Below are 13545 nucleotides of genomic sequence, written 5' to 3' on the forward strand. Positions count from 1 at the left end.
CTGTCCCTGGGTCTCCCTGAGAAAGAGGGGGAGTATAACCTTGTAACTAGCAGCCAAACACTCTTCTCTTAAAAATGCAGTGAAAAGAAATGAAACACAGCCACAACCAAACAAGGTGTCCAGAGCAAAGGTCTTGCCCTGAACTTATCACTGGCTTCTATTTCCTCTGGTCTTAAAAAAAATATTTCTAGGTACATCTTTTTCCCCCCAAAAAGAGTAGGGATTGTTTAGTAAAAATCACAATGCATTTTTCCTATATAATTCAATTTGGTCCATAACAGACCAACACTGTTTAAATTTTACTGTACTCAAATAATTCCAGAATTAGTGTAAGTAAATCTTAAGTTTTAACACTTGTTCATCTTTTGGTTTATTGGAGAAATTTTTCTTAAATAAAAGAAGTTCCTAATAGAGGATGAGTTTCTTTATAATCCCATACAGCTCTGGCTCTTTTCTCGCCCCACAAAAATGATCTATTCTTGCACAGAGGCAGAGCAGTATTTGCCAATTTAGTGAGTATGGTTATTTTTTTATTTTTATCAAATTATTCTTTTATTGAATTACCATGTGAAAAGTTACAAAGCTTTCAGGTTTAAGTCTCAGTCATACAGTGCTCGAACACCCATCCCTTCACCAGTGCACATATTCCACCACCAAGAGTCACAGTATACCTTCCCCCTCCCCCACCTCCCCAGCCCCCCACCCACCTGTGTAACTGATAAATTTCACTTTACTTTCACTTTACTTTGATTACATTCAATATTTCAACAAAAAACTCACTATTATTGTTTGGATTTTCTCCCCCCTAAAGTCGGACCTGCTGAAAAGGAAGCATTTGATAATTTGTTTTCCATTGCTGAGAATGAAGAGTTATGAGGTCGAGTGGCTGCACTAGCGGCCGCACGGTTTTGGATTTCTGTATTTTAGCATTTAAGTAACTAAAATTACTTAAATTTACTAAAATTTACTTAAAAAAGCATTTAAGTAAAGAAATATCTTCCAGAAATTGCATGAGTATGGTTACTTTTTTAAAAAAAATAAGTTAACGGGGGCTGGAGCAATAGCACAGAGGGTAGGGTGTTTGCCTTGCACTCGGCCGACATGGGTTCAATTCCCAGCATCCCATATGGTCCCCTGAGCACCACCAGGAGTAATTCCTGAGTGCAAAGCCAGGAGTAACCCCTGTGCATCGCCAGGTGTGACCCAAAAAGCAAAAAAACAAAACAAAACAAAAAACGTTAACAGCTTTGAAGACAAATTTGATGGTCAAAATACTGAAATCCTTCACCAAGTAGCATGAACAACAATCATGTAATGATCACTTAAAGACTGATTTAGTGAACTCCAAGAGCACACGGAAACCATTTCATCTTTATTCCATTCCTTTATCTTCACACTGACTGTAAAAGGGAAACATATCTTAAGAAAATATTATTATGCCTCCCCTTCATGATAGTGCCAACGTTCAGATAAGTGTGGATAATTGTTTTGTTCCAGAGAGGCCTCTCCAACCTCACCAATCCTCACAGGGATATTTCTTCAGAAGCTGTTACATTTACCACTTAACACAGTTTACCTCAGCTTTGACACTAAAGAATTAGAAAAATGTGGCCTAAGCCACTGTGACCATTCAGCTTGCCAAAAGCAAAATATTTTCAGAAAATTATGAATTTGACCATTGTATGTAGGTTGCCAAAGCTCATATAGACCAAATAAAAGTATGCATCATAATTTGTTAATAATTTTGTTATTAGTTTTTTCTCTCTCTCTAAAGAAATCTTTATAAAACTCACTTTTGATTTTTTAAATAGGGACCATAAGGTTCTCACCAGATGGTGTTCAAGAAACTATGTGGGGCAGAGATCTAACTCTTGACCTCTCACATGCTAAGTATGAACTTAGCTGCCACTTGAGCTACCTCCCTAAACTCTGATCTCTGATTTTTCTGATGTTCCCCACCCCAGAACCTTCATTTACTAATCAAAAACCTAGAAGTATACTTGATAGATAGAAGCAAGGATAATACCAAACTTTTACAAATGAGGAAAATATACCTTATGCTCTTCTCTACTCATCCAGAAGAAAAAACATAGGAAATATTCTTCAGAGAACACCACAGAGATATGCCTCACCTCCCAGGTAAAATCAATGAAGTGAACTCCAACAGTTGCTGCCAGGTTGACTCACCCACACGGTCCTGCTCTGCCAATTCATGACTCAATCTGTGAGAAGATGCACAGTTCCCCCTCGATGACAATTCTGGGATGCCCTCCAGAGAGGTGCAGACTAAGTTCACATCCAGCAGAAATCTTTTGCAGTCACACTAACAACACACCACTGCATACCAATGGCTCAACACCAGCATTTTACTGATGTTCTCTACGGAGACAGCAAAACACAAAAAAACTCAGGTACACTTGGTGTCCCGGCTGGGAACTTTTCAACTCATTGGCCCAGACCATAGATCCTAAAGCGTCTAAATTGCACAGCGGTATATGCAGACACGCAGCACCTCCAAATTCCTCAACACTGCCATTCCAGTAGGAACACACCAAATTACATGGGAATGTAGCATGGAAGCCAATGAAACGCAACAAACAGAAACAATAACACTGAAGGCTCAGTTAACAACTGACGACTTAGTTAATCCTTTAACAAGCACTTAATAGCCCTGTGGTGACATAGAACAATTTTCACATATTTTCTTTTACTTAATTTAGTTGCCGCAAATAATATAAAATAAATTATTGTATGCCTGCTAAGGGGGCAGGCTTGAGTGGTTTGGTAAAGAGGGACAGTATAGGGAAGGTCACTTTGGTGTGGGATTGGTGTACAAACATCAAAAGCCAGTAGCAACCATATTATGAACAACTTTGTAAACAACTGTGTTAAATAAAATATCTTATTTATAAAACAAAAAACTACAGGGACTGGGGAAATAGTACAGCAGTTAGATCACTTGCCTTCCACACTATTGACCTGGGTTCAATCCTCAGCAATCCATATGGTCCCCAGAGCCTACCAGGAGTGAGCTCTGAGAATGCCCGGGTGTGGCCCCAAACAAACTGTAGCACTGTAGCACTGTCTTCCCATTGTTCATCGATTTGCTCAAGCGGACACCAGTAACGTCTCCATTGTGAGACTTATTGTTACTGTTTTTGGCATATGGAATACGCCTATGGGTAGCTTGACAGGCTTTGCCGTGCGGGCAGGATACTCGCAGTAGCTTGCCGGGCTCTCTGAGAGGGGCAGAAGAATCGAACCCGGCTCGGCTGCATGCAAGGCAAACATCCTACCCGCTGTGCTACCGCTCTGCCCCATTACCCAAACAAACAAACAAAAACAAAAACAAAAAAATCCCAAGGCAATGAAATTGTAAAAGTGAGAATATTTTAATCCAAATACACTAGGACATCGGTGACGCTAATACAATCACTTTTTTATTTTATTTTTCTGCTTTATGACTTTATTTCCTAATTTGGGAGTATTGTTTTGGGACCACACCTGGCTGTGCTGTGGGCTTACTTCTACCTATGTGCTCAGGGTTTACTCCTGGTGGTATTCAGAGAACCATATTGAGGGTCAGGGACCAAATCAAGGTTGGTTACATGAAAGTCAAGTGCGTTAACCCCTGTACACTCTCTCTGGGCCTTATTTTTCTTTTTTTCCCTCCACTTTTCATTTAGGTACCAGGATTTACAATGTTGTTAATAAAGGATTTTCAGTGAAACAATGTTTCAACTCCACATTCATCACCACCCGTGTTGATGTCCTTCCACCAATGTTTCAAGCCTCCCTCCTACCCTCCAAACCCTGAAGAAAATGTGGTTTTCATATTTTTAAATCATTTTATGGTCCACCTAAATCACCAGAACACTGATGATGTTTTGTCATCCCAACCTGTGTGTCAGGCACCATTCTAAGATTACAGTTTCTTATTTTTCATAACCCTATGGGTTATGTCCTCATTCCATAGGTGAGGAAATTTATAACATTAAACAATCCTAGAAAATGGCATCTGTTTAGCAGAAAAATGTGTTATAGGCATTCTTTTAATACTCTTTAAATATTCTAGCTGTCAGTAATATCTTGATCATGCGTAGCAAATATCTTCTATTTTGCAATTGTCTTTTCATCTTTTATAAGGTGTCTTTGGACAAACTTTCCTTTTCAATTTAATTGACATCAATTTATAATTGTAATATTATCAGAGCTGTTTCTTTCTCTTTTGTTAGTGTTTCTTGTGTGTGTTTAGAAGATTTTTGGCAATCCTGTATGTAACAAAAATCTTTATTGTTTTGCCATGGGTACATTTAGATTTTGATTCTATCTGGAAACATGTGTATGTAAGAGTGTAGGATGACATTACTTTGTCCTTTCCCTCCTTGCCACAAGTAGCTTGTCCCGGTTTTCCCCAGAGTTTAGGCTTACCCCAGTCTCACCCATCAAGGTGTTCCCGAATCTCTCCCATCCTTTTGTTTAGCTATAATCACTTCTCTATGCTCTCTTCCCCAAAAGAGTTAATCCGCGACTTCCCCTTAATCTGACTCTGCTAATTTGTAAGGTCAGAACTTCCCAGGAGACTGAATTTATATTATATAAATTAATATTGCCTTTCTCCTCTTCTTGTGCCTTTTGAATAATTTACTTTAAAGCTATGTCTATTTTGTATAGACACAAGAAGACAATATTATGTTTTTATAACTTGGGAATTACTTGGCCTCGAATATTATTCCCTCCCGGGCATCTGCTTTCTCCACTTAAACCTCAGTTGCCCTCAGTTCCTAGCACCCCAAAGCAGGGTCCCCGACATGGGACGAGAAGGACCCAGGGCAAGCAGTGAGTTGTGTGCTACCCTGGCATCGAGATGGGCCTGGCCAAAGTGCCTAATGCTTAACTATAAGTTAAGAGCTTGATCATGGACAAATGCTGTCATGATAAGAGAAAGCTTTTGGTACCACAATTTGCTTTTAAGCTTATTTGTGTACCAAGTTGTGCCATCAGAAAGATGTTAGTGAGGCAGGCAATTCCATTTAAGTAGCCCTTTGAGAAAATAAACCAAATTCTTTGGAAGCAGTAACAAAAGCGAATAAAGCGGAACAATGACTGATGATACAGGCCCCGGGATTCGTGTCTTGGCTTCATGGTATCATGAAAAAGAAAGACAAAACAGAATGAAGAGACATTTTTGAAGTAAGTTAATAATATGAGGAAAATGGTTTTGCTTAGAGATTAGGAGGAAGGAAAGGTGTTAAATGATCACTTTGGACAGGAACTGAGTGTTGAAAGTGGGTAAAGGTAGAGTGAATAATGTGCTTGCCTTGCATGCAGCCATTGCGGGTTTGATCCCCAGAACCCCATACCATCCCTGAAGCTCTGAGTGAAGAGCCAAGAGCATCTCTGAGCATCTCTGGTACCCAAAAAAGGAAAAGCTAAGTTCTGTCCTCTCTTTCTGCCTCTACTCATTGAAGAGGATTGATCTTTTGTTAAGTACATAGGTTTGAAAGAAAGACAAGCATGCTTCTCTCACTTCCCCTGGCTCATTTCTCCCTGGGAATCAGTATATCTGCAGGAAGCTTGAACACTGGTCTTCTCCAAATTGTCTGCCCTACAGCCAGGGGATATACTCATAAATAGTCACATAGTCTGTGCTTATATGTGCCTGCAAACACTATAGACACACAAAAAAAATGTTCTCCTCTGTACAACCTGTACAGTAGTCATTTGGCAAAATATTATCTGGAATACTCTGTGAGCCTTTACTTATTTTTGTCATTCAAACTGCCTTTTTTTATTATCAAGGTATCATGATTTACAATAGTATTACTAGAGAGCCCAGGAAGCTACCAAGAGTATCCCGCCTGGAGAAGTTTCTTCGCAGGGAGCACCAGTCTTATAAAAAGATGGCCCTACCAGGGGGATTGTCCCATAGCAGGAAGACTGCTTCATGAGTGGAGGGGAGAAGTAAGATGGAATAGAGAAGGGATCACTAAGAAAATGATGGCTGGAGGAACCAGTAGGGATGGGAGATGCATGCCGAAAGTAGATAATGGACCAAACATGATGACCTCTCAGTGTCTGTGTTGTAAGCTATAATGCCCAAAAGTAGAGAGAGAGTATGGGGACTATTGTCTGCCATAGAGTCAGGGGGAGGGTGGGAAAGGGGGGTTATACCCGGGATATTGGTGGTGGGGAATGTGCGCTGGTGGAGGGATGGGTGTTTGATCATTGTGAGATTGTAACCCAAACATGAAAGTTTGTAACTATCTCATGATGATTCAATAAAATTAAAAAAATTAAAAATAAATAAATAAAAATAAACAGGACTCATTCAAAGACCAAAAAAAACATGGCCCTAGATTTATCTACCACCAGTTCTCTAGTATCTTTTGGGGGAGATGGGGGCTCACTCTGCAGTCTTCAAGGGTTACTCCTGGCTCTGTGCTCAGGAATTATTTCAGACATGCTCAGGGGGGTTATATGTGGTGCTGGGGATTGAACCCAGGTCTGCCCCGTGCAGGGCAAATTCCCTCCCTATGTACTATTGCTCCAGTCCCTCCACTAGTATCTCTGGTTCAGAGTGTTCTCCTCAGAATAACTGTACTACTTTGATACCCTGTGAATTCTTTTCTGTAGACTTAGTTTATTGTGTCTGCTCCCATTGAGTTCACATCTCTGACCCATCACCACGTTGCTGTTGTTCTAGTTTGTTTATATGTTTATCTTTCCCACCAAGATCCAGTCCCTGGAGCATCAGCACTGTGACTATTTCATCTTTGCATTATGGTTTTCATGTTAACATTCTAGCAGCTATGCTGACCACATAATATTTGAATCACTTATAGTCTTCTTCCTGCACTCACTGACTATAATTTGTGACTTTAATAATAGTCTTCAGTTCTCAGCATATTGTGTTCTATTTCTGTACAAACAGTAGTCCCATATTACTTAACCCATTATGTGCAACTTTTTTGAACTACATTGTAGAGTCCTTTATAATTGAGCAACTTTTTTACAAATGTGACTTTATTTCTCACTTCAGCAGAGTTTAGCATTCTCAGATTTCACCTTTATGGGTTTGATTTTACTTAGGGACTTCAGTTACAAAAGTCCAACAGCATTTAATTATTTGCAAATTGTTGAGACAGGGTCTTTAAAACAAGAAAACCACATGATAGTCAATTCACATGAATGATTCTGTTCAATTAATTTATTATAAAGCCCTATTGCATATTTTGAAGATAGCCATGGGAATACTCCATGTTAAATTATATATGTATTACTTTGTACAGCAAACAGAATTTGATAGCAATATTTTAAAATTGGGTATACATAAATGACTTAGGATGCATTACATTGCAATGCATTCTAGCTTGGAAACGTCTCAAGAAAAAGTACCTCTTCCTATTCATCTTTTAAAAAGTATTTTACTAAGGCACCATAATTTACATAGTTGCTCATGGTAGAGTTTCAAGCATTCAATAGTCCAACAGCAATCCCACGACTAGTATCAAATACCCTCCATCAATGCCCCCCGGTTCCCTCTCACCACTATCTCTCTCCTTAACAGACACATTTTTTAGTTCGGTTACTGTCATTTAGAACTCATACTTAACAGTGTTGGCTCTGCGGTTACGATATATACATATACCTTACCTCTATATCACCAATGTGCCAGAGACCTCTGTCTTCAACCTCTGTTACCTTCTATCCACCTCTATTACTCCCCCCCCACCACTTGATTTATTTTTTTCCTATCCTTCTCATTTATACAATCTAGGGTTAATGTAGCTATTCCACCTTTTATAACATGCATTCCTTGTCCTGTTATTCTATATACCAAAGATAAGTTATATTATCCTGTATTTGTCTTTCTTCTTCTTACTTCACTTAGCTTGATATCCTCCAGTTCCATCCAAATTGCATGATTTCATCCATCCTTGAAGCTGAATTGTACTATTGTGCATATATACTATGCCTTCTTATCCACTCATCTGTTGTTGGACACTCACGTTGATTCCATAGCCTAGAAATTTATGTACATTATCATAAATAATGGTGTTTCTATGTCCCTTTGAGTTTAGCATTTTTATATCCTGGAGGTAGATACCAAGAAGTGGAATTAGTGAGTCTTGGGGCAACTCTGTTCTTACTTTTCTGAGCAATCTCCCTACTATTATTCATAGAAGTTGAACCAGACAATATTCCCACCAGCTGTGGATGAGAATTACATTTTCATCACATCCCTGCCAATACAGATGCTTGCCAGTTTTCTTAATGTGTGCCATTCTCACTGGTGAGACAATATCTCATTGTCATCATTATTTGGATCTCCCTGATAATAAGTGCTGGTGAGTAATACTTTTCCATGTGCCTATTGGCCACTCATCAGAGAAGTGTCTGTTCATTTCCTCTCCCTGTATTTTGGATAGGGTGTTTGAATATTTTGTTGTTCAGTTTTATAAATGTTTTTTATTTCTTGGATATTGACCAAGAAAGGTGAATTGGTTGAAACTGCTTATTAGCTCCAGGAGGGATAAATGTATTAAGCTTCCTCCTGAAGATAGCTCTTGGTTTCTATTGTTTCTGGGCATTTGTCATTCATTCACATATATATAATACACATATAATATATATCCAGTATATGAGAAAGGTCTAAAATATGATTCTACTATATATTTTATCTTGCTTCCAGAGAAAATGAACTTGTTAGAAGAATATTCAAGGAGTCAGCTATCAATAATACAGTATAAACTTGGAGGACATGAATTATTTTTCAAAGGAATCACCCTGGGCTAAAAATATTTAATAACATCCTTAATGACACAGATGAATTTGGGAGGAGCTCATTAGGTTACTAGTGGCAGCAAGTTGAGTGGAAAGCTTAGCAACTTGAAGAAGATAATTACGTTTCTAAATGACCTTGAAAAATAAACAGAAATAATGAGAATTGAAACTTAATCGAGACCAGTGAAAAGGGGAAACTCACTGTACAGTAATGATGATAAAGACCTGGTTACAGCAAATGCAGCATAAACAAAAGACAGGATTATACAGGATCATATATGAGTCATCAGTGTCATGTTAATGTTAAAAATATGTTGATAGTAAACTGGAATAAATAGAGTTTCACACAGGGGAGTTACTAGACAGTCTTCCCACCATCCTTGGGATATTATCTTTTTGAAAAGGACTTGTCAAACACCTACTGAATGCATGCATAGAACTGTAGAAAAAAATGTGTCTGACTCAAGGCTTTAAAAATGAAGAATGGACTCCTGGACGGGATCCCAAGAGAAGAAGCAAAATGATTCATGGTTTTCAAAATAAAGTTTCTGAGTAGGAGTTAAAAGGATTAGGTTTATTTAGAATTGGAATGGGGGTGGGGGGTGGATAAAAAATAGAGATGTGAATTGCAGATGTAATTAATAAGTATCCAAAATGACATGAAAGAATGTATAGATAGAATAAGAGGGAAGGCTCTGAATCTGTCACAGAAATGTTTTGTCTTGGACCATACCAAGAAGCTGCAGGCCTGACTGTTGTCCAAATAGGATCCTTTTGCCAAAGACTTCTAGTTAATAGTGGAATAGAAAAAAATAGGTGTCAGGAAATGCCATTCCAGAGGGGAAGCAATGAGATCTGCATTTATAAGACATTTTTGTTTCATCCAACTCCTCCCAATTTGACTTGTGAATGCATTGCTGCTTTTAATATCTTTATTTTTTCTGATGTTTCCAAACTCTGATCATTCAACCTCAAAATCTAAGAGTCATCTTTTTTTCATCCTCCCTCTTTACTCCAAATTTTCCAGTAATCAGGAAGCTTGTTTATTCATTCCTGAGTCAAGTTTTTGTCTTGGCTCACTCAGTGCCAAGAGAATCTTAATTGAGTTTTCATTTTCTTTCACCTGAACTATTCATTGCAAGTTTCCCCTTCAGGTATTTTTTTTCCACCCAAACATCTTAGTGATATCTCTTACATATAAATCTGAGCTACTAGACAAGATTACTGAACAGTCTTCCTACCTCATTCCAGATTATGTCATTCTGAAGAACAAAAAAAAACCTCATGAAACACCTACTGACTACATGTCACAGTTATGAAAACAGTCTGGTATGAAGCTTTAAACTCAGATATGCACTTCTTGGATGGGTCCTAAGAGAAGAGCAATATTCTTCAGTACTTCTCCATGCTTAACAAAACTAAGTTCCAGCACCTTCAATTCCAGGTCCTGGTCAGGACCCTCTTGCTGTCAGGGTTAAGCTCTTCCTTATCTCTTTCACAGGTTTATGCCCCAGGACATGCTAATCTCACTGCCAGCTTTTGTTTCTGTTGAGCTCTGGGTCTGGAATGGTCTTTCAGCTTCTCCTGCAGACTAACTCCTAGCAAATATCTTCCCAGATTCCCTATCCCCACCCCTTGCTTAATTAAAACACAGTCAGAGTGCTATGGTTTATAAATCTCAGTCTTCTAATTAACCTGTTTCTATTACACTCTCTTCAATGAAGTGAGCAACTCAAGAACAAGGCTATGAACTCATTCTTGGAACCATTTAATCTCTCACATAGGTAATGGTAAAGCAGACTAAAGATAAATTTTTGAAAAATAAGAAAGGCTGAATAAATGAAACCATCCACTATCTCGATCATAGCTCACTTACAAGACATTAATATAATAGCCTTTAAATTCTAGCAGAAGCACAGTGCCTGTATGTAGGGCACTTGATTTAACTGCAAACTTGTCATATTACATTAGATGTTTTTGTTTTAGCCAGCATAGGTGGGGTTAGATTAAATAATTAATAGAAAAGTAGATTCATGCCCGTGTGCAAAAAAACAAAGGAATGTCCAGCATGAGTATACCAGAGGTGCTCTCTTTAGTTGAAGGGCTACTTAGAGTAGAACTTGAGAAATGTTGGAAATTGTAAATGCAAATTCAAAATACAAGTTGTAAAATGTATTTATTTAATAGTAATAAACATAAGGGAAAGCATTTTTTTATTTGCAATAATGTGGCATAACCCTGTGTCTTGGTCTACTCAGGGTGCTCTGACAGAATTCCATAAACTGGTTCATAAATTATAAACATTTATTGCTCCCTATTGTGGATCGTGGAAGGCTTATGATCAAGGTAGCAGGAGATTCATTTGCTGGCATCAACTGCCTGGAAATCAATAACCCATCTTCTCTTCTTGTTGTGTCCTTCCAAGGTGGGAGGAACAAGAGTACTCTTCGGGGTACTACTCTTTTGGAAGGGTACCAGTCCCATTCATGATGTGCTCACTCCTCCATGTACTTTCACACTGCTAATTTTGTTTCAAAAAATGAATTCAGGAGGTGCACATTCAGTGCCTAGCACTGCATCGCCTGGCTCTGTCTACCTCTTTACTATTATTACATGGACAAGCATTCTGTGGGTCCTTCACTTCTTCAGGGATTCCCTATGTGCTGTGCCAGTCATGTCCTGCATTCAGCAAGGTAGATCTTGTGGACGTCCAGCAAGGATTCGATGAGGATGAAAGTGTAGCCCGTGCTACAGTCTGCAGTCTATGGACCCTGATACAGTCTACATCCACCTTGAGTAAAGAATACACAAAGCTGTTGGGTAGGCAAGAAAATCCCGCAAGGGGCTGATCTCTGATGTGCTGATATCCCATGGGTCTTTTCTTTGTCCTAACACAAAGCCTTTGCATCTACCACACCCAGAATTCTCCCTGTCATTTATGTGCATTGCTCGTATTTCACCTGAATACTCCTTTCATCAAATGAAGCTAAACTTTATGATGTGGACAGTTGCCTCGATAAAGATAGATTCTCATCAAACAACAAATCCTATGACTTCCAGTTTTACAATTGTAAGATCATGCTATGACTGTTTTCTCCCACTCTATTACAACTTCTGTTAAGCTAAGGATGAGAGTCCATACTGGTTACTATATATCCTAGAACATGTTATACACATTTAATATTTATAAAACTAATAAATTATCTCATACAGAGCACATGGGGGTATGTAATGAATTGTGTTGAATGAAAGGATTGCTTTAGCTGACTCCTAAACTATTGAGCTGATATTTCAAATAAATTATACAGTATTTGAATTTCTCTTCAATTTTTGGACAAGTGTTCTTACTTGATTTTGTCTCATCTTTGTAAAAAACTAAAGCACGCCGAAGGGCGTGTGCACTCGCGGACTCTCTGGGTGGCTGTCTCACCACCCATGTTTGGTGCTCTGGAACTGCTGTGTATGGGCTGGATCGGGACGGCCCCATTGGTCAAGGACAGGCAAAGGAAGAACGAGGACCAAGCTGGTTGTTGATTAGTTACCGTTTATTCAATCTTCCATCCTTCTCATCTCCCGCACTCCTAGCTCCTTCCTCTCTCTGGATCTACCGCTGCACTGGATGCTCCTTGTCTCTCTCCTCCCTTTTTCTTTCTTCCCCTTGTTCCTAGGCTACACACAGCCAGGTAGCAAAATCAACATAAGGAAGCCCTTCCTGAGGGCCATCAGGTTCAAAGGGAACACAACCTAGGGGCATTCCAAAGCCCTTCCTGACTGCCAGTAGGCAAAATACCTCTTAAGGGTTTTTTCTCCTCTCCTTAGTCCAAACACTCATTAACATCTTAATACTAGTTATTTTTGTATGGACATAGCAAGAGATACATTGAGGCTTGCAAGGCTGCTCCCCTGGCAACATCTTGCCACAGACTCAACTCAGGCCAGATTAATCATTCCTCACCCTAGCAGGGTCCAAATCTAGTCATCACTGTTTGGATCATGACAACATTTGTCCATGACCAAGCTCTTAACTTGTAGTTAAGCATTAGGCACTTTGGCCAGGCCCATCTCGATGCCAGGGTAGCACACAACTCACCGCTTGCCCTGGGTCTGTCCCTTCCCTTGTAGGGACCCTGCTTTTTGGGGTACTAGGAAGTAAGGGCAGCTGAGGCTTAGGTCCAGAGAACAGAAACCCAGGAGGAAAATATCATGTAGAGTCAAATGACTCCCAGGTTACAAAAGCATAGCATTTGCTAAGTCTTGCTGTGTCCATACAAAAAGGACATTGCTCTGAATAAACTATGCAAAGGACTCAAGGACAAGAGAAAAACAATATTTACAAGTCAACAGAACACTAAGAAAGAAGCTACAAATAAACACAGAGGAATGGGAGCACTGTGACAGGAGTAACCCAATAAACCTAAACTACCTGAGGCTATGTTATCTTATAATCTTTTCATAAATATAAACTATCTTTATCCTGGAGTGTTATAGCACTGGTTTAGTGTTATAAGAATAACACTAGTTTAGTGTTATAACAATAAATAAGCTCTTGGTTTTAGCATCTTACAGGACAAGAAGATGAAGGTTATGGTCAGTTTATTTAGACATCTGTCAAATCAATAAAAGTTTAACACGTTTTTTATATAATGTTGTAGAATAAAATAAAAGGTAATGTTTATTAAATAATGAGGGTAATACAAACTTTCAAACAATGCAGACAGGTTGATTATAACTGTAAGCCACATGCTTATGTACTTTGGG

Source organism: Sorex araneus, chromosome 1 (genome assembly GCF_027595985.1).
Source record: "Sorex araneus isolate mSorAra2 chromosome 1, mSorAra2.pri, whole genome shotgun sequence".
Taxonomy (NCBI): domain Eukaryota; kingdom Metazoa; phylum Chordata; class Mammalia; order Eulipotyphla; family Soricidae; genus Sorex; species Sorex araneus.